Raw genomic sequence first — 25,614 nt, forward strand, 5'->3', positions numbered from 1 at the left:
GGCTTATAACTCACTTTATAGTAGGGCTGCACAGCTAGGTTATCTAAGGCATTTTCCATCGTCCTGACTTCATTCAGATCGCATTCGGCTTATTAAGGAAGAAGGTGTCAAAGTTGATCTGCTTTCTTTCTTCAATCACTCTTACTAAGGGAAACCTGCCTTATTATCTCACTAGCTCATGCAAAACACACATCCTAAAGACTCTAAAACAGAAAAGAAAAAAAAAACAGACACATACTTACTCCCCCCCTCCCACTTCACTCAAGCTTGTCCCCAAGCTATCCTAGTGAAGGGGGGAAAAGGAAGTAAGAACAGCAGACAACAAACAAAACATATGAACAAAACAAACTTCTCACACTTAGACCGAACATCGGGCTAAGTGGGAGAAGGCGCAACATACCAAACCAAAACATGCAAAACAAAAGCCCCTTCTCACACTTAGACCAAAAAATGGGCTAAGTGTGGGAAGGTATAACACATATATACAAACGAAGCATGCTGGCACAAAAAAAACAAACGAAAGAAAAACGAAAAGTAAAAGACAGAAAAAAAGAATTACTTGGTTTTGGGGGATTTTAATTCGGGGTCTGGCCCCCGCGAGGGCCAGACTTTGGTGGCACTGTCTGCTGGGTCACCTTAGCTTTCTTTCGTGCCGGTGACTCCGGCGTCTCCTTCTGATCTTCTGTGGGTCGGGGTACGGTTTTCTTCAAAATCACGGGCCTAGAGGAAGACGAGGTGGTCTGAGGCCTTTGGGCTTGTGGCGGCTTCTGTACAGCTAGACTCCCTTGACCCGGCGTCTTGGAACCGCCGCTAGGTTCAGGAAGTCCCTTCGGTGTCTCGGGGAACTTCGCTTGAAGCCACTTCGTCATCTTCATCATCAGTGTGACGCCCTCCGTCATCCGCTTAGTACATCTGGACGATGATACCACTAGATCAGAAATGCGCCCCTTGAGGGCCACTATTTCCTCCCGAACCTTCCTAACCTCCGTCCTTATTTCTTCCAGTTCCGTTCGTACTCCAGCGACTTCTTTCCTGACACTCTCAGCCTCAGCACTTTTCTTCCTTTCTCCCCGCAGGGCCACAATCCCCTCCAAAACCATCTTCATTTCTGACCTCATCCAACCAACCTCCTTTCGCACTTCCTCTACTTCTATCCTGGCTCCTGCTTCTATGTCAGCAGTATCCTTCACTTCCACCACATCGGGTTCCTGTTTCACCTGAGTCTCTGACTGCCCAACCTCGTAAAAGCATACTTCCCTTCCGCGTGCGATCGGCAACCCTGTATTGAAAAAATAATCCATGTTAAAAACCTCAGGGGGCGAGCATGTCTTTACCTCTCGGCATGCCTTATGGAACTTCATGATCACATTCCTCTGCAGATAAGCCCCGAGTAGGTGGCATGTGTATAGGTGCCGAGAAAGATTTGCAGTCACTTGATGGCAGGCTTGGGCTAACCAGTAGCCCAAGTGAACTCTTACCCCCGTAGCCATGCACCATGTGAAGTACAGATCGGCGGTAGTCAGAGCGTTGTTGGCTGTGCCCATTAAATTGTAACTAATAAAAGTCTGGGCAAAGCGCAGGACCCTGTCCTCAATATGGTGTGCCTTCGAAAAGCTTGTTTTAAACTGACCCACCCTCAAGTGAGTCAAAAACTCCCATGCGCTTTGCGCTTTGAATCCCGACGTCATTTTCGGCGGACCCACCATTCTTGCATTCCACAGGCCCTCATCGTCCTCCGTCCGTGTCAGCAAACCCATCCGCAAGGTCCATTCCCGGATGCTCATCGTATGTTCCTCATTGAGAAGTCTGAAATTAATTGGGTCAGCATCCAAATCGGTAGTGGACTTAAATCGGAAGGTGGAAAAGAATTCTCGGGCCAGGTCAATCGGAACCTCGAAAGTACTGTGCTTGAGCAACCAATCGAAGCCTATGGCGTCGATATAAGTCCTGAATTCACCGTTGCAAGCAATCTTCTTGAGCTCCGATGAGCTATACATCTTTCCAGACTTAGCGACCTTCCCCTCAGTACTCTTCTCTTTATAAATGGCCTTGCGTTTTGGGTCGTCAAACTTCCTCATTTCATCTAGCAAGCTGTTTGTTATCCACACTTCGGCTGGCTCAAAGTTGAGTTCCTCTTCTTGTTCTTCTTCCGAGTCGCTGGACTAAGAGGGGCTCTCGGTTTCTGCGGCATATGGTACCTTAGCTGCCGGCGGAAGTGTGGATTCAGTAGACTTCCCTCTTGCCTTCTTGGTCGAGGAAGGAGCAATTTGTTTCCCCTTCCGTTTCTTCTCAGCCGCTTGGCGGCGTTTCTCCTCATCACTCTCCCTCCTGCCAGGTCTGGGAGAGTTCTCTTGTTCAGATGCTGCGGTCTCTAGACCAAGCAATTCTTCCTCCGTCGGCTCCACTGTTTCATCAATCTCATCAAGGAGGCTCCGGCGAGCCCGCCTCCTAGCATCTCTGGGATTTACCGGTGAGTCGGTCTCCTCTGGGATCTCGGTCAGATCCACAATCAAATCCACCCCAGCGTCTGCGGGTTCCTGGCCAACTTCAGAATCGAGGGCTTCTCCCTCCGTGGACAACAATGGGGTTGCCCCCGAAATATAAACAGGGGTCTCTACCCCCTCAAATCCTTCTCCGACGTGGGCCTCAGTACCCACCGGTTTCTCGGGGGTATCCCCCTCCACATTTTGTTCAGAATTTAGGGCCTCATCGCCCTCATCTTTACCAACTATAGGGGCCTCCCCCCCCACAGATTCTTTCAACACAGGGGTTTCCCCCTCAGAAATACTAACATCAACAACAAAATCTTTGACTTCCCCAGATGGTTTCAGAACATTTCAGAGAGAGAGAGTGAATAAGTAAAATAAAAGGAGAACTCGATTATTATCCGATAAGTATGGGCGAGGACGGTTTTTGTTGCAGGTAGTTGCAGGCATGACGCTAGCGACCGTACGCCTCCCCATAAAGGTGTCTTTTGAAATCCGAGCCGGTGCCTACTCCCTCCAAAATTTTACTCCTCAATTCCTTGCCCAAGTAACTTCCTTCTGCAAAATCACACTTAGAGAAAAACATTAAACTAAAAATTGAAACGCCAGACTCCCCGGGTCTAGGGTATTACAGTATCAAAAACATTCCTTAAGGAGCCTGGTATTTCAAAAAAAAAAAAGTTTGGAAGATTGTTTGTTTTTTGATTTGTTTGGGTTTTCTTGATTTACTAAAAGCGACTAAATATTTACAACTTATGTTCCAGTGTTCTCAAGATTCCCTAGACCAGGCCATGATAAAACTTCTTCGATACTGGACCTAGGAAATCTCCAAGAACACTCACTTCCCAGAATGATCAGGCGATATTAGGGAGTACGCGTAGTGGAACTTCGTCCACTACACACATCTCCGAGTTATTCCTAAATACCTTTACCCTATGGCCATTGACAAGAAATGGAGTAGAGTTTGAAAACTTCCCTGGATTTCTACCGCTCCGTTCGCACGCAGACTCACAACAGTGTATGGTCCAGTCCATTTGAACTTCAGCTTACCGGGCATTAACTTGAGTCGGGACTGGAACAGGAGAACCTTCTGCCCCACTTGCAGTTCCTTGGTCCGGAGATTCTTATCATGCCACAACTTGGTCTTTTCCTTGTACCACATTGCTGACTCATAGGATTCAAGTCGCAATTCTTCCAACTCCTGGAGTTGCAGTTTCCTCTCTTCCTCACAAGCTTGAGGATTCATATTAATCTCCTTGACCGCCCAGTACGCCTTGTGCTCAATTCCCACCGGCAAGTGACACATCTTACCGAATACTAACCTGTAAGGAGACATTCCAATGGGCGTTTTATACGCTGTTCTGTATGCCCATAATGCATCATCAATTCTCTTGCTCCAGTCTTTCCTCGACGGATTCACCGTTTTTTCCAGGATCGCTTTGATCTCTCTGTTTGATATTTCTGCCTGGCCGTTAGATTGAGGATGATAAGGTGTAGACAATCTGTGGTGGACGCCATACTTTCTCATCAAAGCTTCAATAGTCCGGTTGCGGAAATGCGTCCCATTGTCAGATATTATAGCTCTGGGCACTCCGTACCGATTGAAGATATTAGCTCTAAGAAACTTCGATACCTCCTTAGCTTCGCAAGATGTGGTCGCCTTGGCTTCTATCCATTTCGAAACATAATCCACTGCCACTAGTATGTATGTATTTCCGTATGAAGATGGAAATGGACCCATGAAGTCCATTCCCCAAACATCAAAAATTTCACAAACGATCACCGGGACTTGGGGCATTTCATCTCTTCTGAAGATTCCCCCAGTCTGTTGACACCTCTCACAATTCTGACAAAACTCGAACGCATCCTTATGCAATGTAGGCCAGTAAAAACAACTATCTAACACCTTCCTTGCGGTCTTCCTAGGTCCAAAGTGACCTCCACATGCTAGAGCATGGCAATGATTCAGCACATCCCTCTGTTCCCACTCCGGAATACACCTCCGGATTACTTGGTCGGCTTCGATTCTTTCTTTGCCAACAGGTACTTTATAGTCGCGTGGTCGGTGAAGACTATCACCCTCGACCCAAGCAAGTACGGGCGAAATTTCTCAAATGAGTATACTACCGCCAACATTTCTTTTTCAGTAGTGTCATAATTTCTCTGAGCTTGATTCATCGTTTTTGAAGCATAAAAGATCACATAGCTTTTCCCATCAACTCTTTGACCTAGTACCGCTCCCACCGCATAATCGCTTGCGTCACACATAATCTCAAAGGGTAGATTCCAGTCTGGCGCTCTAATAATATGCGCAGATACTAGCCTGTCTTTTAACAACTGAAAAGCCTTTTTGCATTCCTCATCAAAGACAAAACCAACATCGTTATGCAACAAGTGGGTGAGTGGCTGAGCAATTTTTGCGAAATCTTTTATGAACCTCCTATAGAATCCGGCATGCCCTAGGAATCCTCTCACCTCCTTCTGATTCGTCGGGTAAGGCAGTTTTGAGATCACCTCAATCTTTGCCTGGTCTACCTGTATACCTCTTTCCGAGACTACGTGCCCTAGGACAATTCCCTCAGGGACCATAAAGTGGCATTTCTCGAAGTTTAAAACCAAATGTTTTTCCTAGCACCTTCTCAATACTATATCCAAACTAGCCAAACATGAGTCAAATGAATTCCCATACACAGTAAAGTCGTCCATAAAAATCTCGATGCAGTCCTCCAAGAGATCCGAGAAGATACTCATCATACACCGCTGAAAAGTGCCTGGCGCATTGCACAGGCCAAACGGCATCCTCCTGTAAGCATACGTGCCGAAAGGACACGTGAAAGTTGTCTTCTCCTGGTCCTCGGGATCCACATAGATTTGAAAATACCCACTATACCCGTCTAGGAAACAGAAGTATTGCTTGCCCGCTAGCCTCTCCAGCATCTGGTCAATGAAAGGTAGAGGGAAATGGTCTTTCTTGGTCGCTTCATTTAACTTCCTATAATCGATGCACATCCTCCACCCAGTGACTAGTCTGGTGGGCACCAATTCATTCTTGTCGTTTTTGACCACCTGTATTCCTGACTTCTTGGGTACCATATGGACTGGACTCACCCATTCACTGTCTGGTATGGAATAAATGATTCCTAGGGAGAGTAGTTTCAATACTTCCTTCAGCACTTCCTCCCTCATGTTAGGATTCAATTTGCGTTGAGGATCTCTGCAGGCTTTTGCCCCTTCCTCCAAGCGGATGTGATGCATGCACAAATCTGGACTAATTCCTACCAGGTCAGACAGTGTCCACCCAATAGCCTTCTTGTTTCTTCGGATTACATTCAGCAGTTCCTCTTCCTGTCCCTTGGTCAAGCTGCTGTTGATAATCACAGGGAAAGTTTCATTTTCCTCTAAATAAGCATACTTTAGGCCTGGTGGAAGTGTTTTCAACTCTTTCTTGGGAACGTCTTTTTCCTGGGGCAAGGGATTTTTCTCTGTTGTTTCGGTTGTCATTCCCTTCCTCGACCCAGCAGAACCTTCCACACTCGCCACATAAGGTGTATTCTTTGACCTAGCTAGCTCCGGATTTGCACAGAATTCCAGAATTGCTTCAGCTAACTCCTCATCAGATAACTCACTTGTGTTCATTGCTTGACACCAACTGGCCACTTCTCTATCAATGGTATGACTCATCTCGGAGTTCTCAATTTGTTCCTGCATTAATTCCGTCTCAAGGTATTCTTGGACCAAAGGGTTAATAACATCTATAGCATGCAAATTTTCAACGTCAAGAGGTTTCTTCATTGCCTCATCAATGCTGAATGTGTATTTCTCCCCATTATAATCAAGGCAAATTGTTCCATCAAAAACATCAATGATAGTCTTAGCGGTACGTAGGAAGGGTCTCCCTAAAAGTACTCCGCCCGACTCTGCAGACTCATTATCACTCATCTTAATCACATGGAAATCAGCAGGGTACAAGAAGTCATGTACCTTGACTATCACATTCTCAAGCACCCCTTCAGGACAGATGCATGACCTGTCCGCCAGTTGAATCACTACCTTCGTGTCTACCATGCCTACCCCCACTAATTTCTTGTATATGGAAAGTGGTAACACATTTATCGACGCACCCAAATCACACATAGCATGCTTGATGTTCACGTCACCAATAGAGATGGGTAAGGTGAACATACCTGGGTCATTGCATTTTGAAGGCATCTTCCTCTTCTGAATTACTGCGGAGACGTTCTCGCCTATCAGAATTTTCCCACTGGGTCTAGCCTTCCCAGCTATAAATTCCTTGATGAACTTGCTAAAGACTGGCATCTTCAGGGCCTGTAAGAATGGCAGATTGATCTCCAACTTCCCAAAAATGTCCATGAAGTCCACCGGCTCTTCCTTTTGCTTCTTGGCTTCCCCTCGGCTTGGAAAGGGTTTCGGTCGCTTTCCAGCTCCAGTAGAACTTTCAGCTGATAACTCTCCGGTTTCTTTTCCCACTGCCTCATCTTCCAACTCCGGCTCTGGATCGAGGAAGAATGATTCAGTTGATCTAGGTAAAGGTTTCTCTAAATCTCCTGTCTTAAGGTCATCCTTGACCAAGGGAATACTCCCCCCCAAGTGTCTTGGCCTAGGAATTGTATCCTCTTCTTCCCTGTCTTCTTTGGGATCTGTCACCTCCTTTGTTCTTACCACTGGCCCATCATACCCTTTCCCGGATCTCAAGGTAATCTGACTTATATTAGCTCTATCAGGTGGCCTTACTGAGGCAGGAATTTTGCCCTCGTTTCCCCGCATATCACTCAAGGAAGTAGCTATTTGTGACAGTTGCTTTGCCAGCATATCCATCGCTGCCTTCTGTTCCTGTTGAGCATCTTGAAGCTTGTGCACTACGTCATTGTTCAATTGCAGGTTGTTTTGCATATGTTGCTGAGAACTGACGAGGTCGTGCACCATATCATCGATACTCTTTGGTGGTTTCGGGGGTTGACTGGGCCCTGGCCCTATACTCAGAGTTGGTCCACTTTCTTGATTCTGACGAGCGTTTCCTTGACCGCCTGAAGAGTTATTGTATTGATTTCCTTGGCCCTGGTAATTGTTCTGAAAATTCCTTTGGTGTGGGGGTAGATAAGAGTTCCCCTGATTGCTCTGATTCCTGTTTCCCCAGCTCGAGTGGTCTCATTGGTTCCGATTAATCCAGTTGCCCTGCCCCTCTTGATTCCTTCCTGACCAGTTACCTTGTCTTTCGGGCTGAGGTGCAAACTGCTGACTTTGTTGTGGTGCCGGCTGATTCTGTTCATTGTCAGTCCATCTGAAATTTGGATGGTTTCTCCAAGGCGCATCTCTCTGTCTCCCTGGATTCCAGCTCCCATCGGGATTCCAACTTCCCATTGCATTGACCTGGGCCTGATAATCTCCTTCCTGGGTCCCGTAATATTGTTGCATTTGATTATCTCCTGGACCAGGAGATTTCTCCTTCCCTTGTGAAGCCAGTGGAATCGTCTTTTCAATCGCGTTCAAAAGAGCCTTCTCGAGCCTATCAACCTTGCTTCGACTTTGTCATTTTCTTATTCTCTCACAGCATGCACCGATCCTCTTTTCACTGCATTCCTAGGGTTATCGTACGCCTTCTTAGCGTCAATCAACTTCCCTAGGATCTCTCTTGCCTCACTTCCCCTTTTTCTTGTGAAATTTCCCCCACTCGAGGAGTTCATTAAGTCCTTTGACTCAGGAGTTGCTCCTTCGTAAAACAGAGAGTAGGTCTCTGCCTCTATCATTCGGTGATTCGGGCATGCATCCAACAACCCCTTAAATCTCGACCAATACTGACTCAACGATTCATCGTAATCTTGCTTACACTCTAGTATTTCCTTCTTAAGTGCATTCGTCTTGTTGGATGGGAAGAAATAATCTAAGAATTCTAACTTGAAGTCCCTCCACGTGCGGATAGAATCCGGAGGCAACCTCAATAGCCACGTATTAGCTTCCCCCTTCAAGGTAAACGGAATCGCTTGTAGGCGATAATCCTCCTCTGTTGCATCATTCGGCCTCTTCTGAATACCACATAACTTACTGAATTCATTTAAGAACTCATACGGACACTCATTTCTACGCCCAGAGAACGTCGGCAAGATGCCGAGTACGTTTGTCTTGATCTCGATAGTTCTCTGGCGTGGATTCATCACTATAGCTTGAGCTGGTTCTCCATCTAAATGGGCAGTGAGAGAGCCGATTTCTGGATCTGGGTCTACCACCTGCGCCATGACTACTTCCTCTGCTTCCCCTGTTTCTGATTCGGGTGGTGATTCTGGATCTTCGCGTCCTGATGACGTCCAAGATTCGTCGTTAGTAAATTCACTCAGAAACGGATCTCCCGTGGTGAACCATGATCTGGTGGTCACAGTAGAGACTGTATCCTTAACCCGCCATTCAAACTGGCCGTGTTTCCACCCAGATGAGTTGCTCCAGTAGGTAGATCTTGAGCATCTGCTCATAAACTGCAAACAAAAGAGAAGTAAAACAAATCAAAACTATTTACACCACAGACTCTGAACACTAACACTAAGCACCCCATCCATCCCCGGCAACGGCGCCATTTGAAGTGGGCTGGTCCTCTCGCTCGACTCTAATGTCGAATGACTAGACTCAGGAGTAAGCAAGTGTGCACATATGAAAATTAATGCAAAGCTCGGTCCAGACACAACGCTCCTTAAATCCACTGGATCACTGGGTCCAGGAACTCAAGAGAACTACAGTGTTTTTGTCGTTGGACACACTCGACTCCCCTTCAAAAATAAATCCCTCAACCCGAATACTATGAATTAGTATAGGGATGTGGGGTCGATCCCACAGAGATGGATTCGCAAGTAGTGCTAAGAGACTATGGAAACAAACGGCTGCTGCCACGCAAAGGGGTTGAGATTTTAACTATCACTAGATCTAGGCAAGAAATGTAAACGCTAGACCTAGGACACATAAAACTTACTAGAATTAGACATCAAATCCGAAAGACACAATTACTCCCTAGACTAAGTAAACAATTACCTAACCTAGCTAAACAGAAAGCAACTAACAGTGGGGACCATGTTTCCAGAAATAGCAAGTACGGTAAAAGCTGCAGACAACCAACCTATGCATTCTCCTAACCAACTCAGACGCGTAAATGCAGAAAACAGAGCATACCCCTGGATTCGAACAGAATATAGAAATTTGGACGCCGAAAACTTGCTACGAATCGGAAATACACCAGATCTACGTAAACTAGGCGAAATGAAATGAAAACACGTAAGTGCGGCATAAAATTAAACACTCCTGCTCAGCATCACGTCGGACGCTTAATCCACTCCGGATCCAAGCAATCCAAACTCAACAATCAACAAAATCAACTCCATAACTCCGATTCTAACAGATCTGCTCCGATCACCGCCAAATTCCAACAATCACGAACAACTCCACAACAATAACCAGACAAAACCCCGATTCATTCACAAACCAGCTCCATTCTCCCAGATTCAACCATTAACCTGTAATAATCCAGAAATCAACCAACTCCAACAATCCAACTCCAGAATTCAAGTAAATACAATCAAACAACAGTAACCATCACGATCGACGTAAACGAAAACGAAACTTGCATAAAAGTAAGAAATATCCAGAAACAAAAGAGGACCGAGCTTCGAACAGCGAAGCTCGGCGAATTCAGCAGAAACGAAAGCGGAAAGTAAATTGTTTCTTCGCCCTAAAGAAGGACGGTGTTACAACCAGATCGAGAATGTACGAAAGCTAGAGGTGAACCCCCTAGTGTGCCCTGAATTTCCCACCGAAAGAACCCAAGAGTGTGAAGAGAATGGACTAAGCTACAGGCTGTTAGCAAGGTCTCCCCCGAGAAGATCCCTCCAGCTTGCATGCTTCTTCCTTTTATAGATGCGGACATAGCCTTCTAGAGTCTTCGTAGAAATCCCTATTCTACCCTTCAACTCCGAGGCTTCCTCCGTCAAGCAATTTCCTTCATAATGTCCACTTTTTCACCAGTTTCCTAGGACCATGCAAGCGTCCTCTTCTTTTCCTGGATCTAGCGAAAACCTTCACACACCTAGCTTAAATCGTGCGTTAGACCCAGTAATTTCACGAAATAAAACCCCTAGACCGATGCATGAAATTAGCCTTATTATCACTGGGCCCCTTCTTTTTCTCAATCCTATGCTCGATGATTCACCTCGATGCGCGCTTCAGCCCTTGTTTTCTCTCTACCATCTTCTCGGCCAGTTGGTGAGCCCCAGTGGCTCTAGCGAATCTTGACTTCTGACAAATAGTCTCTTCAATATCCTGGCCAGTAAGCGTTTGGCTACTGGTTAGATCACACCATCTTGGGTCAGTCCTCTTGGGTGGTAGCTTCTTCAAGACCATGGTTGGAGTGTTGCCTTCTGTCACAATCTTTTCTTCCTCCCTTGTACTTCCAACTATGTACACCTTTATATTTGTACCGAATGGAGGTAGCTTTACAGCTTGATTGCAAGGTATGGTCACTTCAAGTTTTCCAAAGATAGACATGTAGTTTACGGGTTCTCCCTCCTTCCACTTTTTTACAAAACAGTAAGGGAATGATTTTTCTTCCTTCACCTCTTCATCAGGTTCTTTAGTGGTTTCCCTTGAACTCTCTTCCGGACCTTGATTGATTTGAGGTTCAACAACTGGTTTAGTTCCATTAGGACCACTCTTCTTGGTCAGTATGTCCCCCTTATCCTTCGTCTAGCTTGATTCCCCAAATGACTCCTTCCATTCAGGTTCCTTGTAGGATGTTCCTGACCACAATGTCACCTTGCTCACATTAGCCTTGTCTGGTATGTGCACCGTAATTGGGAGCCTTTCCGCATTCCCACAAATCTCGTTCATCGAACTGGCCAGGTAGGATAGTTGCTTATTCAGCATGTCCATATTTTCCTTATGCTCTTTCTGGGCGTTTTGCATGCCTTGCACCACATCATTATTCGACTGAAATTCACTCCTCATGGTTTGCTGGTAAGCAAGCATCTCTCCCATCATCTCTTCCATATATCTTCCTGACTTGTTTTGGTGTAGGAAAGGGTTAGGGTTTTGCTGATGGTGGGGATTATACTGGGTGTTAGGGTATGGGTGGTAGGTATAGTTTGGCTGATTTTGATGAGAGGGGTACTGGCCGAATTGGTTAGAGTTGTGGGGTTGACTGTGATTGGGATTCAGGTAGTGTAGGAAGGGATTTTGCTGGTGATGGGAGTTATACTGGCCGTTGGGATGCGACTGGTAGATGGGATGGTTTTGATTGTAAGGGTAGTTTGGCTGATTTTGGTGTGAAGGGTACTGACTGAACTGGTTGGGGTGGTGATGCTGGTTAGGGTTAGGGCATGGGTGATTTTGGCAATGTTGGGGTGAGTGGGATTGGTAATTTTGGTTTCCCATCTTATATTGTGGCACATAGGTGGTATTTTGTTATGGATTTGGTGGGTGCGGATTATGCTAGTTTCTTCCTGACCAGTTCGGCTGTGAATCTTGGGCTGGGGGTCCATCGTATGCATTCTGAGGTGGGTTGGGCTGGTTAGAGTTTCCCTCTTCCCATCTAAAGTCCAGGTGTTCTCTCCAAGGCATGTCCTCCTGCTTTTCAGGATTCAAGTTCCTATTTGAATTCCGAAGCCCAGTCGTATTTGGATAGTGATCCTCTTGGGCAGTTACCAGGGTGGCATTAACTGGAGGAACTTGCGGTTTACTCTTCTCAATTGCTGACAAAAGTGCCCTCTCGAGCTTGTCAATCCGACTCTCTAATTGATCATTATTTCCTACTGCTGCAGCATTCGCCATACCTCTTCTGGACGGGAGAGTAGGTGGATTGTCATAGGCTCTTTTCGCGTAGAGAAGTCTTTCCATGATTCTCTTGGCCTCACTAACTCGTGGTTTGGAAAAACTTCATCCACTTGATGAGTTCACTAAGTCCTTGCTCTCCGCATTCATCCTCTCATAGAAAATCGAATAAATTTCTACTTCCAACATGTGGTGGTTTGGGCATGCGTCCAACAGACCCATGTATCTTGACCAGTACTGACTCAGGGTCTCATCATAACCTTGTGTAACTCCTCGGATTTTATCTCTTAGTGCACTTGTCCTGGCCGCTGGGAAGAACTGATCCAAGAACATCATATTGAAGTCAGACTAGGTTCTGATACAATTTGGTGGCGGCCTCTTGAACCAAGTATTCGCCTCCTCTTTAAGGGCAAATGGAAGGGCCTTCAGTCTGTAGTCGTCCTCGCTCGACCCCGCTAGCCGCTTTAGAGCCTTGCAGATTTTGCAAAATTCATACAAGAACTCGTATGGGCTGTCACAACTCCTTCCCAAGAACACAGGCAAGATGGCCATAATGTGGGGCTCCACGTAGATTGCTTCTTATCCTAGGGTCGTGACGATTGCTTGCGGTGGTTTGCCATCCAAGTGAGAGTACAACGAGCTTATCTCGGGATCATTTTCCTGGTCAGCCATGTTGGCTTTCTTCTCTTCAGTTGCGGATATTGATTCCGGTTCACTCTTGATGGCTGTGCCGCGATCCTTCTCACCGCTCACATCCAAGTCAACAGGCAAGGCAGTGGTTAATTCTGAATGAGTGGTGATTGGATTTGCCCCTTCTTCCTTCGGCCAGTTGGACTCAGTTTCATTTAACTGCGGAACACAAAAAATAAAGAAAAGTTTATTTACAATATTCACACCAAAATTCTTAACAAAACTCCTCATAAACTAAGAAACAAAAGAAAAGAAAAACAAATAACTATATGTACACCAAAGTGTCATGCAACAGATGTATGCAAAAACGCCATCCATCCCCGGCAACGGCGCCATTTGATAGAGGGAAAAGATGAGACTATGACTCTGTATGTGTGTGTCAACTGGCCAGGAGGGTACCTAGACCTAGCTGTGTCGTTGGGTCTGTGTCTATCTTCCCTATCAACAAAAAAATACCTCAACCCACTTCTACTGGCTAGTATAATGGAGTAAGGGTCGAATCCCACAGAGATGGATGTAGGCGAGATACACTTGCGATGACATTCTGGGAGTGGTTGGTTAGCTACCGCGCTTTTTTGGGGTTGGGTTTTACCTAGTCGGAAAATGAAATGGAACCTATACCCTCCTGACCAGTAGGTCAGGGTGGGCTCTAAATGCTGCGTGCTAAAAGAAATTAAAGTGCGTGTGTAAATTAGGGTACGAGTGTGCATGTGAGAAGCTACTAGACGAAACTTACTAAAAACGGCTAGACAAAAGGTAAAGAGAATCAAAGGACATGCTGGCAGACTGTCTCCTGGGTGTGCAGAAAAGCTGAAAAAGTGCAAGTACAAAAGCATAAAGCAACAAAAGCAACACAAGTGGTCCCATTCTTTGATTGTGACATTATCTTCTTCACCAAGCTAAACAAACAAGATCTAACAAACTTCATTGATGAATGATCAAGCTTGAAAATTAGTAAATGCAATATTTAACTTGAAATTGAGAACGAAAGCTAAGAAAACTGAGATCTACGTAAACTGGTCAGCGGGGCAAGGTGACAGAAGCAAGCAGAAACGATTCCCATGCATTTTTTGAAGAACTTAACCCGATTAAAACTTGTACACTCTCCAAGAAAACCTAGATCTAACTAAGCAAAGCAGATTCAAGCACTTAAACAACAGAAATCAACGTAAAACTACCAGATCTAGCTACTAGGCAGAAAGAAATAATAAGCAAGCTGAAACAAAAAATAAAACCACAATAAACTTCATTGTATTCAAGATTATCACCCAAAAGATGTTCCAACTAAGTAGCTACTGGGATCGAAGTCAAAGGCAAGCAAAAACAAGTACTTAAACTAAGAAATCTTAAAAACAAAGCAAGTAAAAGATTGTTTGGCTCATCGGAAACTGAAACTAGGGGAATTTCTGGAACTACGACGACTGGAATGAATCAGGCATGATGCTCCTCGCCGGCAGGTGGCCGGAATCTTCAAGTCAGGCTGCTGGATTTAGATGGAACTAAGAGCTAGTGGAGCTATTCTCCTCAAAAGTGATGTAGTAGTGATGATAAGTCCTAAGTGAAGTGGTGTAAAAAATCCCCCATTTTCTTTATGTTCAGCTCTTATTTATAGGGTGGCTTGCCCTAATTTCTAGGGCTTTCTCTTCATGTGGAATGTCAATTTTGCCCTTCTTTAGATAGGTAATTATTCCAAGCAAGTCCTTCCTTCTCGTGTCCAGTTTTGTAGCATCCATCCTGACCAGTTTGCGTATTTTCTACTCATACTAACCAGTTTGCACACTTTTCGCAGCTTTTTCACTCGAATTCCTTCTGAACCTTTCCTCCTGATTTAGTACTTCAACCTGCACACTTTAGTAGCTATTTTGCAGATATTATCCAATAAAGCACCTTATACTGACCAGTAACCAAGGCCGAGAACGAGACTCATCAGTCGGTATAGACGATGATCTTGGACCCCAACAAGTACTGCCGAAACTTCTCGAATGAATACACCACGGCCAGCATCTCCTTCTCAGTGGTGTCATAATTCCTTTGGGCCTGATTCAATGTTTTAGACGCATAGAAAATCACATTCCTTTTCCCTTCTATTTTCTGACCCAGAACAGCTCCTACTGCATAATCGCTGGCATCACAGATCACTTCGAAAGGATGATCCCAGTCAGAAGCCCGGATAATAGGTGCAGATACCAGCTTTTCTTTGAGAAGGTTGAAAGCAGCCTTGCACTGTTCATCAAAATTGAACTCCACTTCGTGTTGAAGGAGTCTGGTAAGGGGTTGGGCAATTTTGGCGAAGTCCTTAATAAATCGTCGATAAAATCCTGCATGCCCCAGAAAACCCCTTATCTCCCTCTGATCAGTAGGGAAGGGTAGTTTGGAAAGGACGTCCACTTTGGCTTGATCCACATGGATACCTCTTTCTGACACCACATGGCCTAGGACGATCCCTTCCATGACCATGAAATGACACATTTCAAAATTCAAGACCAGGTTTTTTGCTTGACACCTCTTCAGAACTACGTTCAAGTGATGAAGGCACGAGTCGAACGAGTCTTCATAGACTGTGAAGTCATCCATGAATATCTCTATACACTCCTCGATCAAATCGGAAAATATGCTCATCATGCATCGTTGAAATGTACCCGGAGCGTTGCACAGACCGAGTGGCATGAGTCTGTACGCATAAGTTCCAAATGGGCAGGTGAAGGTGGTTTTGTCCTGGTCTTCAGGGTCCACGTAGATTTGAAAATACCCATTGTACCCATCTAAAAACCAAAAGTACTTTTTCCCAGCCAGCCGCTCCAACATCTGGTCGATGAACGGTAGGGGGAAGTGGTCTTTCCTGGTTGCGGCGTTCAGTTTGCGGTAGTCTATGCACATCCGCCAACCAGTAACTAGCCTTGTTGGTATTAGCTTATTCCTCTCATTTTGAACAACTTGGATCCCTGACTTCTTTGGGACCATGTGGACAAGCTGACCCACTCGCTATCGGGCACCGAATAAATAATTCCCAACGATAGCAGCTTCAAGATTTCCTTCAGTATCTCCTCACGCATGTTAGGGTTCACCTTCCTTTGCGAGTCTCGATGTGCTTTTGCTCCTTCTTCTAGCATGATGTGATGCATGCAGACATCGGGGCTTATTCCTACCAGATCTGTAAGGCTCCATCCTATTGCTTCCTTGTTCCTGCTAAGTACATCCAGTAGTTTCGCCTCTTGCTCTTTCGTAAGGCTGCTACTAATGATCACCGGGTACGAGTTTTCCTTCCCTAAGAAAGCATACTTCAGGGTTGCTGGCAGTTTCTTTAATTCAACTTGCGGGGGAAGCGTGTCTGCGGGTAGAAGGTTCCTTGCAGTATCCCCCTCCTTTTCTAACTCTCCATCTGAAAGTTCCTTTGTACTGGCTGGTAGCTGAGCCCCTGCGGCTCCAATAAATTCCGATTTCTGGTAGAAATCCTTAATTGCCCCTTATATCTCTTCATCTGTTAACCCTTGGCTACTGATCAGTTCGCACCATGCAGCCGCCTCTACATCAGCTTGTTCGTACACATCCAACGCTTGGAGCCTTTCCTGCAATAATCCAGCCTCAAGAAAATCTTGGACTAAGGGGTCAATTACATCAACGTAGCATAGATTTTCAGAATCGATAAGCTTTTTCATGGCCTCATTGATATCAAATGTGAATTTCTCCCATGAAAATCAATGCAAATTGTCCCTTCAGCCATGTCCACGATTGTCTTAGCCGTTCTAAAAAACGGTCTCCCTAGCAATATATCACTGGACTCCCTAGCTTCAGACTCACTCATCTTGATCACATAAAAGTCAGTAGGATAAGTAAAATCATGCACTCTCACCAGCACATTTTCTAATACACCCTCAGGATTTATGCACGACCTATCAGCCAGTTGGATTAATACCCTAGTGCTCGATAACTTTACTCCCTTCAGCCGATTATAAACTGACAATGGCATAACATTTATAGAAGCTCCCAGATCACACATTGCATGCTCGATTTTTACATCTCCTATAGTTATAGGTAAAGTGAACATACCTGGATCGGCTCTCTTAGGCGGTAGCTTTTCCTACACAATTGCTGACGCTATCCCTTCCACCATGATCTTTCCATCCTTCTAGGCCTTCCCGGCTATGAACTCTTTGATAAATTTTCCAAGCGGGGGTAGCTTCACGGCTTGGAGGAATGGTATGGTGACATCCAGCCTCCCAAAAATAGACATGTAATCCACTGGGGTTTCCTTCTTCCTCTTGGTCACGAAACGGTAAGGGAATGGTTTTTTTCTTTCTCCTCTTCAATCGGTTCTCCGACAGCCTTTCCGGAGTCTTTCTTGGGCACATTCTGGGATGGAGCTTCATTCATGGATTCCGCTTCTTTAGGCTGGCCTTCCCTGGGTTGTTTGCTCTTGGTTTCATCCTTTTCCACTGGTGTTTCGTCCAAGAAAAATGGATTCTGCATCTGGGGCAGAGGTTTGTTGAGCTCTTCTTCCGAGACGACGTCTTTCAGTATATTCATCCCACTAGGCTCTCCGTTGGGTTTCTTCGGTTGGGGTCCCTCATAGGTAGTGCCGGACCGCAATGTGACCTTGCTCACGTTTACCTTTTCGGGTATGTGGGCTGTAGACGGGAGTTTCCCTGAATTCCCTTTCAATTCAGCCATTGAATTTGCCAGCTGAGCCAATTACCTATTCATCATATCTATGTTCGCCTTATGCTCATTTTGGGCACTCTGCATCCCCTGCACTACTTCATTATTGGACCGCAACTCACCCTTGATACTCTGCTGCGGAGCGAGCAATTCTCCCATCATGTCCTCCATAGATCTCCTTGACCTGTTATGATATTGGGACTGATTTGGCCCTTGGTGCTGGTTATACTGGGGGTTTTGGTAGGGCTGGAAATTATGGAAGTTTTGCTGGTTCTGGTTAGGTGGGTATTGGTTATACTGGCCAAGAGGGTTGTACTGGTCTTGGTGATATTGATTCTGGTTCTGGCTTTGGAACTGATTCTGGTTCAGCTGATGTTGGGGACCTTGATTAGGCTGATTCTGGTAATTTTGGAAGTTCCTCTGGTGGGGTGGTACATAAATAGGGTTCGAGTTCTGGTTCTGTGGGTTTTGGCTGTGGTGTTGTTGATTGTGGATTTGTTGGTTTCTTCCTGACCAGTTGAATTGGTGATCGGGATTTGCTGGGCCACGGTTGGGATTTTGGTTCGGGTGGGGGTTGTAAGGGTTCTGACCTTGACCTTGGTTCTGATTTTGGTTCCCATCTCCCCATCGAAAATTTAGATGGTCCCTCCATGGTGCGTCCCGCTGTCTCCCCTAGATCCAATTCCCACCAGAGTTATAGTACCCTGCAGCATTGACTTGCTCCATATTGACAAAGTCATTCAGCTGATCGTAGGTTGGCCTTTGACTCCCCTGCTCTGCATCCTTGTAGCTCCCAGTTGGGGAAGGTGGTGGCGCGTTCTTCTCGAACGCGCTCAGGAGTGCCTTTTTCAGCTCTTCTATTTTCAAATCCATCTTCTGCTCCTGGTCAGCAGATGAAGCACTCGCAATTCTTTCTCTGCTATAGCCATCTCTTGAATTGTCGTACTCCTTCTTCGCACTCAAAAGCTTCCCTAGAACCCTTTTAGCTTCACTGACCCTCAATTGCGTGAAACTTCCTCCTGACGAGGAGTTTGCCAGATCCTTTGTTGCCTTATTCATCCCCTCATAAAAGGTGTGATGTATTTCTATATCCGCTATTCGATGGTTTGGGGAGGCATCCAAAAGACTCATATACTTCGCCCAATAATCACTCAAGGGTTCATCATACCCTTGCTTCACACTGGTTATCTCTCTCTTCAACACACTCGTCTTCGATGACGGGAAAAATTCACCTAAGAACGCTGACTTGAAATCGGCCCAACTCTCAATGGAGTTAGGGGGCAGACGCATGAACCAGGTGTTGGCCTCCCCTTTTAGGATGAACGACAGAGCCTTCAATCTGTAATCATCCTCGGTCGCCCCTGTCGGCCTTCTCTGTGCCTACAAATCTTACAGAACTCATGAAAGAATTCGTAGGGGCCCTCATAGCTCTTCCCACAGTACATGGGTAGAATTGCAATAACATGGGGCTTCACATCACAAGCCGTCTGTCCTGGGGTGACATCTATAGCTTGCGGCGGTTCTCCTTCGGTATGTGCGTTCAACATCCCTATATTCGGGTCTTCATCTATCTGGGCAGCCATTCTCATTGGGTTACCCTCCAATTGTAGCACCAGTTCTGATATTCCTCCTTCTATGGTGTCCTGCTCTTCGTCACTACTCGTGCCTAAGTCGGACAAGGCTGTCGACAGGCCAGAACGAGTGGTCACAAGTATAGTTCCTCGTTGGAGTATCTTTGGTCTCCAATGGTCAGAAGCTGAGCTGCTTCTCATAAACTGAAACAAAAAGAAAGTGAAGAATTATACACAATATATACACCAAAATATCACACACAATAACAGTTAATAACGTCATTCATCCCCGGCAACGGCGCCATTTAATGAGCTAAACTACAGGTGTGCAGGTGTCCTGTAAAGCGAGGATGTATCCTACTGATCAGGATAGAAACCCCAGCTAAGCCCGAACTTGGCTATCAAAGAAATTCTTCAACCCACTTCTACTGATTAGTATAGTGGAGGCAAGGGTCGAATCCCACAGAGATGATGCGTTTTGGTAATTGTGGTGATATTCTAGAAGGGTTTGGTTAGCTACCACGCTTGGGTTGAGATTTTACCTAGACGAGAATTAAATGGTGCATTCTACTGACTGGGTGGCGTGAAAGTGAACGACATGTGGCTGTGTACGTGAGAGTGGGGGACAAGGTGTTTCAGGGCCATGTGGAAAGTAGATAGTTACTATAAAAGGCTAACGGAATATCAAAGATTAAGAGGTAGTTAGGAGTATGCACTGTCAGGTCTGTAGGGTACCAGCATGAAAAGCAAAGGACAAAAGCAAAAAGTAACCAAAAAGTAAAAGTGGACACAAACTTGGATGTGGATGTTATCGTCTTCAACAAGTATGCAGAAATCAAACAAACTCAGATTCCATGAATAACACTTGCAGATTAACAACTTCACAATTCAGATCCACAAATTAGCTCCAGAAAATTTGAAGATGAGACAAGCGAAAACAAGATCTACACATACTGGATGACATGCAAGGTGGCAGTATCACGTAAATCAGGTCTCGCACTGAAACACTTCAGAAATTAGATCTAGGCAGCAACTTAACTAACAAACACAGATCGAACAACTCCAAATGAATTCATGCTTCTAACACTTAGAAATTACCGCAACGGCTAGATCTTAGCTACCTAGGCAGAATGAAACAGAATCGAACCGAAAGAAATGCATAAAAACAACTTCATTGGATAAATGGCGTTTGGATCTTAACGAAACACTTCAAAAGCAAACGAAAACTGAAAGTACAACAGATCCAACGTACGGAAACAAGTAAAGATTAACTAAGAAAGCAAATAAAGATTGTTTTTGCCACTCCGAGCGATGAAACTGCTACTACTACGGAAACAACTGGCTGGAATGATGGAAGACAAATCTCCGGCAGACTGATGGAACTTCAGGTGATCATGGTTGTGGCGAGGAATGTGAAGATGTAGGACGATGTTGAAGAAACTGATCTACCGAGAGAGAATACTCTAACTAAGTGTGAATGGCGATTCCCCTTTCTCTCTCCAAGTGGCTTGCTTTTATAGGGAGGCCTGCCCTTGATTTTTAGGGTAGACTCTCTTCGTGAAATGACTCTTTTGCCCCTTGTTTGTGGTTGATCATTCCCAGCAATCCTTCTTCTCCATCTCGAGCCTTTTCTGGCATGCATCCTGGTCAGTATTGCACCCTTCTGGCACTCTTTTCACCTGAGTTATCTGATACCTTTCCTTTTGACTGGAACCCTTTCCATGCACACTTTTAGCAACTATTTTGTAGATATAATCCATTATGCACGTATACTGACCAGTAACCAAGGCCTAGAATGCGACTTATCACTTCTCCGATACGCTACTTCTCTCTCTCCAGTACTATTCTGTCCAATGCAGCAATTGGCGCTTCCGAACACCTCTTTAATGACTGCACACGTCCTATTATCACCTGCCCTGATCAATGCAAGTACTGTACCACCAATTAAATTCGAATTGCACTGATCAAGTGGACAATTAATTCCAGATAAAAACTCAAATAATTCCACTTGATCAGTCTCCTTCTTTACTTCCGACTTTTAATTTTCCTAAGATTTAAAAACTAACACATGAAAAACTATTTATACTAACTACAAAGGACTTGACCGAGTTCCCCTAGGATGTCACTTGATCAGTTGAATAGATTAAGAATTTGTTGCTTGATCAAGCAGACTACCCATGAGTACCCGATCACTCCTTTTACCTGCTCACTGGATAAGATTAGGCAGGATCAGTGGAATATCTTCCACTATGCCCGCTTCGGTCTTGTCTCTATAGGGCTCAACCCGATGACTATTTACCACGAAGGAGAACGAATTGGGGGGGGTCTCCTTGGAGTATGTTTGCCTCCTGTGTGTGCATTGCCATGATGGTACGAGGGTCCGCCCATTTTGAATTCCGCCTCCTGGGTATCAGTTTGAGTTGACATTGGAAGAGTAGTTCTTTCTGCCACACTATGAGCTCTTCCTTTCTCAAAGCGGGGTCGAGTCAGTGTTGTCGATCAAGGTGGGGTGTCACTCCTTCTTCTAACATGGCGAGATGCATGCACAGATCTGGGTTAATCTCTATCAAGTCTGTTGTTTTCCACTTGACCACCTCTTGACCCAACCTCCGTTCTTCCATCAATTGTCCTCCCTGTCCTTGCAGATTTGGTTTGACTGGTTTTTGATACGTCTGGTTGGACAGGATCTTGAGAGTAACTGGCGATGCAGGTAAAGACAATAGTTGCCTTGTAGGTGCGGGACTTTCCTTCAAAATTCTTCTCATTGGGGCGGCTTGGTAAGGTGGTTTTTCGACCCTTGCCGTTTGAGTGATCTCTTTTGACTCAGCTGGTCGTGGCGGCTTACAGAAATCCATAATTGCCCTTTCAATGGCTTGATCATCCATTTCCCCAGTCATCGTCGCATCGAACCATTCAACTGCTTTCTTCTTAAGCTGTTCATCTTCAATGGAATCAGTGGACGGTCTTTTAAAGAGTACCTTTTCTAGATACCTTTGCTCCCAAGGTCTGATAGTATCTACCGATTGTATGCTCTCACTGTCCTGTGGATTCCTCACAGCTTCATCAATGTCGAATGTAAGCTGTTCTCCATTAAAGTCCAGATTCATCGTCCCATGGCGGACGTCAATGACTATGTTGGCTGTAGATAGGAATGGCCTTCCCAAAATGACTCCAATACACTCCTCCGCTCCTGGCTCTGTCATCTTTATGACGAAGAAGTCGGCGGGGTACATGAATTTGTTTACCTTGACGATTTCATCTTCCAGAATTCCCTCTGGGTAAACGTAAGACCCGTCTGCTAGCCGTATCACCATACCGGTTTTGACAAGCTTAGCTTTTCCCAGTTTTTCGTATACAGAATACGGTATAACATTGATGGAAGCCCCTAGGTCGCACAGTGCGTGCTTCATTCGAACGTCTCTGATGGAAATTGGGAGTGTGAATACCCCTGGGTCAGTCTTCTTTGGTGGAAGATCACTTAGTTGGATCACTACGGTTACATTTTCTGATTCGACCATCCTTCATTCTCAGTGACCTGTTCAAGGGTACTAGACTCTCCTTCTTTTGTGACTTGATCAAGGGCACTGGACTCAGTGCCTTCTTCATGATTGGGTCCGTCTGCAGGTGCTGGAGAACTCGTAGACGGGCTTTGATAAACTCTTCCTAATTTTAGAGATACTGCATTGACATTCTCTCGCCCAGTAGGTTGTTGCACTGTAGCTGGAATCTTTCCTTCATTTCCTCTCAGCTCGCCCAGTGACATGGCGACCTGAGATAACTACTTTGTCAGCATCTCCAACGCCGCCCGTTGCTCTTTCTGAGTATCCTGTATTTCCCGCATCGCATTATTAGGATGGTGCGGTACTATCATATCTCCTTGGCCATCGTTGGGGTGTCGGTTGTATCTTTGATTCGGTGGTCCCCCACCGTGGTTGGGCTGCGGGTAGTCAGATTGCCCATAATGCTCTTGCTGGTATTGTGGCTAGGTATGCTATTGGTTGCTTCTCCGGTGTGGCGGGACATAACTCACCATTTGGTTGTTCGGTTGCCTTCTCTGGTTGCTTGACTGGGGGACTTGTTGTCTGTATCCCCAATTTCCCTCTTTCTGTCTGTTTGACCAGTTTGGCTGCCCTCCACTGGACCAATTTCCTTGATGTCCACTTGACTAACCTGCTTTGTCCTTTTCTGGTTTCGGGCTGGCCAGTTGGGCTGCCCTTCAGATGGTTGCATCTGCTGTGTCGAGGGTTGAGGTAGTTGGCTCTGACTCTGATCAGTCCACCTAAAGTTAGGGTGGTCTCTCTATGGAGCGTCTCTATGTTTGCCCTGAATCCTATTGCCATTCGCATTCTAGTGGCCGACAGCATTCACTTGGGCTTGCGGCTCCGCCTCAGGGGGAAACTCGCAATAGTAATAGTGATGCTCTTCCGGCGGTGGTGGTGGCGGCACATACTGCTGCTCTTTTGGTGCAGGTGGCGGAGGTGCTCTGGATTTCTCTACTGCCTCAAGCAGCTTCTTCTTCATCTGCTCGAATCGAGCCTCCAATTTTTCATCACTGCGTGCCTCTGCTGCGTGTACTGCACCTCTTTGGTACTGGCCACGGGATGTCTCGTACGAGCGCTTGGCCTCAATGAGTCTCTCCAGGAGGTTTTTGGCTTGGCTGAATGGGGTCTTTGAGAAATCCCCCTGAGCTGCTAGGTTGAGATCATTCTTGCTATGGACTGTCAGTCCACCGTAGAAGATCGAGTAGATTTCCCTCTCCCCCCGCTTGTGGTTGGGGCATGCTTGAAGCAGCCCTTGAAATCTATCCTAATACTGGCCGAGGGGCTCATCATACTCTTGTCTGGCTTCCGTAATCTCCCGCTTGAGGGCACTCGTCTTCGACGCTGGGAAGAAACGATCTAGGAAAATCATTCGGAACTCGGCCCATGTTCTGATGGACCCTTCTGGCAGTCTCTAGACAGCCATACTCCAACATCACCTTTCAAGACGAAGGGGATAGCTTTCAGCCTATAGTCTTCAGATGTAGATCCAGCCGGCACGGGCTGCATATCGCAATATCGGCAGAACTCTTCCAGAAAGGCGTAAGGACACTCGTTTGAAAGGCCATAAAAATGGGATAAAACGGCCAGTACTCCTGATTTAATTGCGATGGTCCGCATCCCAGGAGTAATGGCGATGGCATGGGTGGGCTCCTTTTCATCATGTGCGTGCAGGGAACCAATTCCTGAGTTGTTGTCGACGAGGGCCATCTCTGTTTCTGTTTGTTCAAGTGGTGGTGGTCTAGGTTGCGCGTTCGGCTCTCCTTCTTCTTCGCTGGTCAGTTGATCAGCGGCTGCTGCTGCGGCTAATGCGGCTCTGTAATGAGTGATAACTACATCGGCTTCCTGGACTCTCCAATGAGCGTTAGTGCCTCTGTATATAAGAGGGTGATTCCAGTGGCCGCCGCGGTGGTACCTTCTCATCAACAGAAGAAAAAAACAAATGAGAAAAGAAAGAAACAAAATTATATACACCTATGCGCTACACACAAACATAAAATAACACCATGCTTCCATGGCAACGACGCCATTTTGGCGGGCACACGGATAGTGACTGCGGAATATGGATTTTTGATTCAAGTTATATGGAAGAGATAAATGAACCGGATGGATCAGTTAGCAATTGTCGTTGCCACTTGATCAAGTTGCTCTCGCTCTCGCGCACCACCAATGTAATTTATAAACTCCTAATTTTGCACTAATTTAACAGTAAAACGGCAAGTTCGGGGTTGATCCCATATAGAAGCTAGTGTATCGAGTGTGTGCGTAGTGAATAGGGGTTTGGCTGCTGCCACGCTTTAACTTTGGAAGTTTTTAACTACTGATTTTACTTTAGACAGAAAAGTAACTAACTACTTGCTCAAGGGAATTTTAACTACTGGGTCAAGTGAATTTCAGAACATTAACTACTTAGAACAGTAAACATGATGAGGAAAACAGAACAACTTCGATTTTATACTCAAAATCCAAATGAGTACATCGATCATGCGGAATGTAAAAAGCTTGAAACTTTAACAACAAAGCAACTTGAAATTTAACTAAGCTAACACTTCGGAAAATACAAAAGCAAGTAAAAACCGAGAAGATCCTCAGCGGGAAACTTGACATTACGCCTACAGATATAGAGTATTCTGTAGCACTCACTTCGGTCGCCCTTTAACTAAACGTTTATCTATCTAAGCTATCTAGAGAGCTGAGCTAAACTAAACTATAAACTAAAGATGGAAAGGTAAAAGATCCTCCTTCAATGTGGTGGCACATTCTTTATTTATAGGCTCGGCACGACCTCCAGTTGGATAACGATCTTGGCAGGGAATATTCGCTCATGCTGAGAGTGAGTGACTCATTGATTGC

Source organism: Salvia splendens, chromosome 8, assembly GCF_004379255.2.
Source record: "Salvia splendens isolate huo1 chromosome 8, SspV2, whole genome shotgun sequence".
Lineage (NCBI taxonomy): Eukaryota > Viridiplantae > Streptophyta > Magnoliopsida > Lamiales > Lamiaceae > Salvia > Salvia splendens.